Source organism: Centropristis striata, chromosome 21 (assembly GCF_030273125.1).
Source record: "Centropristis striata isolate RG_2023a ecotype Rhode Island chromosome 21, C.striata_1.0, whole genome shotgun sequence".
NCBI lineage: Eukaryota > Metazoa > Chordata > Actinopteri > Perciformes > Serranidae > Centropristis > Centropristis striata.
Window position 1 is genome coordinate 17,106,879 of NC_081537.1, and position 7,926 is coordinate 17,114,804.

Genomic DNA, 7,926 nt, shown 5'->3' on the forward strand with positions numbered 1-7,926 from the left:
AATATTAATAATGACTGAAATGATAAGGACATACTGTACATCTATACAATCACTTTTTATATATATGTATGGAAATAAACATCAACTATAATTCTATAATAATAGTAATAATAATAATAATAATATAGCCAACTATATGAAATACTATTGAACAACAACAAATGCGCGCACGCCCTCACACCAGCGTATTGAGCATGCACACGCGTGCGCTTCCGTCCCATGATCCTCCGCGGAGCTGACGCCAGCCTCCGTGTTTTGCAGCTCGCCGCTCTCTGATGGAAAGCTCTGAATAACAAAGACATGTTTGAGAGCAGCAGCGGCATCAGCAGCAGCAGCAGCAGTCTGGGCTGAGCGCTGACGTCAAGGAGCCATGACTGTGCCAAGCAGCATCCAGACTCCAGTCCACACGCGCGTACACGCTCGCGCCCACACACATAAACACAGTGACCTGCTGCTGCCACTGTGGCCTGTTTGGAAGCACCCCATGTCAGAAGTTAAAAACACACCACCCTGCATGCTGTGATTGACTCTTCAAAGTTGGGATGTGATTCAGGTCAGAGTGGAGTTTTCTCTCATGGAAGCTTTTACTCTTCTAATACAAGTCACCATATAAGTGATCCACTCTGCCTTGAGTCCTCGGAGCCCCTGCTTTCTGGCCTGTGTGTATCCACCCCAGCTGTCTAAGTTAGGGGGAGGGATAGGCTGGAACAATAGGCGCCATTTGTCCTGCTAAAAGGTGACAGGAAGCATTGATTTCAGCCTGTTCCAGGCTTGTAAGCCATCCCTGAATTGGCTAATGTGAACATTTCCCTCTAACGGAGATTGGAAAATTTTAGGTAATTGTGATTCACAGTAGTTGCATCAGGATGCAGGAGCAAACTTTTCATTCCAGGATACCAAAGCCCCATCAATTGTATTGAGCTGTTCATTAAATAAAGCGATAAAGACCTGCATGTTCAATAGGCGGTTGTTGCAAGGCGCAACATAAACAGCTTGCACCTATACAAAAAGCTACTGAAGATAGTAGGAAACAAAGAGCAAACTGGCAAACAGACAAAAACTAAAGTTACACCTGAATCACTAACGATTTTGTCTAATTAAAGTCTAACCAGCCAAGTTACTTTAGACTCTGCAGCTGCTGAAGTGCACCTGAGGTAAATGTGTTTTTACTTACTAATTTGCTTATATATTTAAAACTGCTCATTTTACAGCCAAAATCCTATTTGAGTATGGGTAAAACATTGTATGAAATAGATGAAGTAGAAGATGGAGTAGTTTAGATCTATATTTCATACCAAACAGCTAATTTTAAACGCAGCCATTTGGTGCTCTTGCTGATAGGAATTCTTAAATTGGCGCCTATTAAGTAGCTTAAAATAGCACCTTTTCACCAATTTGTCTCAGGCCACTTAAGCTTGTCACACTCAGCTGGGGGAACTTCAGGTAAAAATTCACGTCTGGTTAAATGTGTGAGTCACCAAAGCACTTTTCCTTTTTCCTGGGCTGAACAGTTAAAATTCAGAGTCAAAATTGAAGATATTTATGTTTCACTTAATGATATGACTTCATTCTCTACAATTAGATTTTTTTTCAGAAGAATAATTGACCATCATGATGTAAAATCTTCAGTGTGGTGCTCCACTGGGATGTTTTAGGCAGGATCACCCTGTCAGACCTGTGATCACAGTGTTGAGACACCTTCTCACTCAAAATGCTGAGACACCAGCGTGAGACAGACACACTGATCCAGATATGGATGGGGGGTTTCCTTTTCACAACTGGGTCAAGGAGACTGGGTAAAAAAAACTGTGAAATGTTTTTTTTTCCACAGTTCTCAGTGTGACATCAGATTAGTAAGTGATGTACTAGTCTTACCGAAAACTTGGAATACAAAAAGGACTCATAATGTAAGTCAACGGGGATGTTTCATACAAGTTTTCTTTCCCAATTCACCTGTAGTGTCTCCCATGTTGCTTTTTTCCTGACAATAGAACTGATTTACACAGCAAACAATGGAAATAAATGGAAAAAAATAACAATGTATATGTGTTAGAGAGTAAGATTTTCGTCCTAATAAAAAAATATCAGAAAGTTATGTTTACACAGAAAGAACTGAAGCTGTTATCTATACTCTCAGTATAGATAAGAGTCACAAGACTCCATTAATAAATACAGTAATTATACCTTGCTAGAACGCTGCCTTATCACTAAGTTTGAGTTATTTTGTGACTTCCCAACTAATCCTTTAAAAACATCATCATCAATAAATCCAAACTATCCCTTTAATATTCCAATATTTAAAAAAAAAAAAAACTTTATTTCATTTGTGAGGATTTGCTGCGATTCTAATAAGTTTTACGTGATAAATATCTTTGAGGATGTCACAAAACTAAAGGCAAAATGAATCGAGAAAATAACCATAAGATAAATTGATAATGAAAAGAATTGTTAGTTGCAGCTTGCTCCATTTAAAACACCAAAGTCACATTAAAAATAAATAAATCTAAATGACCAAGGCAGCAGTAGATCAGAAATTATTGTATTCTGCGAGATAAAATTACTGTTTTTGCCAATGGAGTCTGGTTGCTTTAACATAACGGCTTTTGTTCCCCCACACATCAACTTCAACAGGGCTGTCTGACGACAAGATAAAGCAGTGAAAATATTCCAAATATATCATGCTCTTAAACCAATATTTTCTATTTTCTAAGGTGGCTAAAATACCTGTCAACAGCACTACATTGCTTCACTTCCATGCTGGTACTCCTTCCTGCCATCTACTGTAGTTATTCCACTAACTGGGGATAAGTTGCTCATACAACCTCACCAAAAGATCCAAACTAAACCTTTAACCACATTATTTCTGTAACCTAAACCTGATCACACATAGGTTATGAATGTAATTTTTAGGACACAGCGTTTACTGATAATTCATCCTGTGTCTCCTTGCCTAAATTTATTGTGGCATGTTGGTGTGATAGCATCACAATGAAACTTTCTTTCCATGAGTGTCCATGGTCTGTTACTTTTTAGTTTAACACCCCCATAAAAGCCCAGATCGCCTGGTCTAGGTCATTGGCCAGATGGGTGTCATGTAGATGAATAGACTGTACATACTGGTTAGTCAAGTGGACGCAGAAACACCAATGTTGCCTTATTTTTTGTGAGTCTAAAAAAAAATGTAGATCAACTTTTTGTTTGAGATCCAAGTTTCAATTATACTCTTTTATTCTCTTGAGATTATAGTTGCCAAATGGAGACAAATCCTTTCAAAGAATTACAAAACACATCATCGATGCTGGACCCGCACCCCCGCATGTCCTGCTGCTCCTTACATAAAAACAGCACAATGTGATCTTTGAAAGTGTAGGCAGGGAGATGTCTGTGTTTTCATTTACAGTTCCCACCTGGTTTATGAATGAACAACCGGCAGGCTCCGGAGACCAGCCCACATCCTCCGCAACCAACCAACCAACCGCTGGCTTTCTTCCAGTCCAAATGTGTTCACAGTGCACACTTTACTCCGCCGTGGACAGAGAGCTCATGCTGCTCGGTGGTATGTCCGAAAATATGGAGAGAGATAGCGTCGGAGTCATGCATTCCCAAGAGCCTACTTACTATGATGTCCAAGAGCTGTGCTGGCGTATTTTCTCCACTTTCTTTTGCTGAAACGTGAAAATGTGACTTAAATTATAGCTGCAGACGACAGCTTTTGTGCATTCACTTCACCGAGCTCCTTAGGTTCATGTGTGCCCCCTCTCCAAACAACTGTGTTTTAATGGGGCGGGTGTTGTGATATGTGATTGTGTGCGACCTGGTGACAGCACTGCAGACTGAGCAGGAGTCTGGTCAACAAACAGGATTGCAAAGGATGGAGGGAATCAGCAGGGCGATGAGGAGGAGGAGAAGGAGGAGGATGAGAGGGCTCTGCAAACAGGAGACCACTATTGCACTCCGTTTGACAAAAAGACATGAGGGAAATGTGATAAACCCCATTGATTCTCATTACAGCAGGAGAGAAAGAGAACAGACATACCTAGACAGGTTGTGGTGAAGCCTCCTGATGATTTCCTCCCCTTGTTTTTTCTTTTCCTTCAGACTTTTTTTGAGCAGCACCAGCGGAAAGCTGGCTGCCGGCACCCCATGCTGCTCTGCTTTTGGGGGAGCAGAGAGCCAATCAATGTGTGCTCACAAAGGGGGAAGAGCATTCAGAAAGCCAACTGTTCCCTCAGGCCACGGGCAATGAAGAAGTGGGAGAGACAGAGGGAGACAGTGCAGAGAGAGAAAAGAGGCGAGGGGGTTGACAACATGTTTCCTTTGCTGCTATATACTGAGAGGAACAACATGATCACTGCTACACTGACATGCAGCAAATATAACACTGACTCCAACTCACTGACAGTAAAATAAATAGAGATGCTGCTCATGATTAATATCATTAACAATATGTCAGTCAATTATTATTATTATTATTATTATTATTATTATTATTATTATTAATTAGCCAATTAGTAGTTAAGCCTACAGAATCAAAATTAATTGGGAGAAATGCAAGGATGTTTTTTTTGTTTGTTTGTTTTTTTTTGCTTTTTTATTATTACTTTATAAATGTTATTTATTTATTTGCAGGCTTTTGGGTTGTTGTTTTTTTCTTCCCCATTTGTTTGTTTGTAGTGCGATGCTGTACATGTCAACCGAGCTGTGTGTGTGTGTGTGTGTGTGTGAAACAGATAACTCGAAAACCAATAAAAAGATTTGAATAATTATTATTATTATTGATTCATCAATTAGTAGTTAAGCCTACATAATCAAAATTATTTTTCTTTTTTCATTATTACTTTTGTAATTTTTATTTATTTATTCACAGTTTTTTGGGATTTTTCCCCCCCCCATTTGTTTGTTCGTTTGTTTGTAGTATGATGCTGTACAACCGAGCTATGTGTGTGTTATGTGTATGTTATATGTGTGTAACAGATAGCTTGAAAACCAATGAAAAAAAACTGAATAATTATTATTTTTGATTAATCAATTAGCAGTTAAGCCTACAAAATCAAAATTAGTTGGGAAAAATGCAAAGATGACATTGAAAAAATGCCAAAATCACAATATTGTCATGACATTAAGTTGAGAAAAAGCACCAATTTTCAAAGGCTGGAACCAAGAGTTCGCATTTTGATTAAATATACATATATATTTAGCATTAAATTAATTCAAATACAACTGAATGTTTTCTGTCCAGTTAATTAGACATTTTTCAATAACTTATTAATTTGGTGCGTTAAAACGTTAAAAACAGATTGGGTCAATTCAAAGCCCGGGTCTCTCAAACTGCACACTCCCTATTTGTAAGGCTTTTTAAGTCCTCCAAATAAAACAATACAATTTGTAGTCGGTCCATGGCCTCTACAATGTCCCAAACCACTTCAAAATCACTGATGAAAAATAAATCAGTTTTATGATGTGACGATGCTCTGGATATTGGTCTGGTCAGATTTAGGCACAAAATGATGTTTTATTGGTTAGAGGAAGATCAAGGCTTTTGTTAAATGAAGTGCTTAGTGAAGTGTTAATAAAACATTGTGGTTTTGGATATTCTTGGCTTTGGTTAGGAGACCTTGTGATGTGGTTAAGGTTAGGGATGGATTATGGTCATGGTTTTAAAAAAAAAACAACAAGAAAAGCCTGTTGGCAGGAAACAGAAAACAAACAGCAGTTACAACTTCCAGTGGTGGAAGAAGTATTCAAATCCCTTACTTAAGTAAAAGTTCTAATAACACAAGTAAAAAGTCCTGCATGAAAAATGATGTAAGTAAAAGTACAAAAGTATCAGCATCAAAATGTACTTAAAGCACTAAAAGTAAAAATACTTGTTATGCAGAATGGACCGAATAAAATCATTATAATTGTTCAATTTATGTCATCAGGGTTTTCATTTCCTCAAGGTAGGGCTCATTTTAACCACTTAACACACTGTTATGAGGTTCAGTTTAAAACTAATTGCTTTAAATTTATAATGTTTTTATGTTAAAGTTTGACCTGAAAAGTAACTAAAGCTGTCAGATAAATGTGGTGGAGTTAAAGCATAATATTTGCCTCAAAATATAGTGGAGTTGAAAGATACATAAAATGGAAATACTCAAGTGCAAGTACCTCAAAATTGTACTTAAGTACAGTACTTGAGTAGATGTACTTAGTTACATTCCACCACTGATAATGTCCAATGTTTTAATGATACTGATGACACCATCAGGGTTTTTTTTGTCTCCTGGCTTTGAGGAACTCCCTCAGGAGCCACAGATGATTTATTTACTAAATTATTCATCAAAATTAAAAGTTGTTGCACAATTTCCCAAACAGGCCTCCCTCTCCTTCATCAGGATGGTGCCTGATCATGTCTTATATTCCTTATACACAGTTTATGTGACCTGTAGATCACCATATGTCACAAAACACCCTATTTGTATCATCAGAATTTGAAAAATATGTCACAAAACACCATATTTAACCGTAATAGATACACAACATGTCTAGAGAAATGTATAGGAAAGAAGTCATGCAATATCATAACCAAATATCCATGTTAATCTTTAACAAATCTTTCATTGTAAGCCATTAATAGTCAGGTGTTTTCCCACCATTTTTCCAAAACAATATACTAAAATCACCTTAATTTTTCATGATTGATCAATTATTTGTTTCACCTTATAAGTTGTATTTTCCCTAGAGTTATTTGTTGTCTGTTTGGCAGAGTGCTGCGCTGTTGAACCATACTGAATGTGTGGGTTATAGATGTTTTGTCATGCACTGGGAATTATGTATAATTTGCGTCAAACAATCTCTGTGTGGCAGATTGAGCTCACAGTGGGTGTTCCACTTAATAAAATCACTTAGTGTAACCGTTCCCACCTTGACATCCCTCTGTTCCCTCTCAGAGGAAAAGGTGTAGGTATATTGCAGTGCTGCCGAGACTTTTTTGTTTTCCTTTTATGTATTACCTGACAGGAGGTTAACTAGCTATTTCCAGCCCCATTATTCTCCTGTAACTCCAGGGCAGAGTGAAAAGTCAATTATAGTCAAAGCATACTGTGTTTGTCAGAATCTCGGGCTTGTGATCTCCTCTGCCGAATCATTTTCCACTAAATGTGAGCTTTTAATTATTAGCGAGACATTATAGGGCTTAATGAGATACCACAGTAAATTACATTGCGGTTTCATATACGCTAATAAAATAAAGCATCTCGCCATGATGGCAGTGCCTCGACAATATCACAGCTAGTCCATCCAGCGCTGTGACATTTAAGTAAGATGCTCTCCTTTTCTTTATTGTAGAGGATGGGCTCCAGCTCCTCAACTGGGAAATGTCACATGTTTTTTTAAGGTCACAGTGAATCTCTTCAGTTATTTTTCATCAAAGGAGCTTAGCTTAGTGATTCCCTCTTGTGATAATTTACTTCTACGACAGATATCAGTATACATGATCTAAGATAGAGTAACTCAAGAGTAGAAATAGAGCCGACTCTTCCTTCCTTCCTGGGATTTCAGTTTCTCTGTCTATCTACTTTTCCTGTCAACTGGTCAACATCTGCTGTCAGTCAGTGATTTCTTACTTTTCGTAGAATAAGTCAGCGAAGCCCCTGTAGAGCAGGTCTGAACTTGTGAACCTACCGCAGGTGTTAAGGCCTTCACACACTGGGGGCTTGATGATTGAACAACAAGAAAATGTGCAACGCTCGCCTGTGAATATTTTGCATCAAAACTATTCATACTGGCAGTGGTGTGAATTTGTAAGAATTGCAACACTAGTTCAACAAAAGGTTTGAAGAGATTTGCTCAGGCAGAGGACCATGTATCAGGATTCTGTTGCTCCAGAGCAACATCTGACTGCATCTGTCTGAGGAAAGTTACTGTAAGCTATTTTATTTAAAC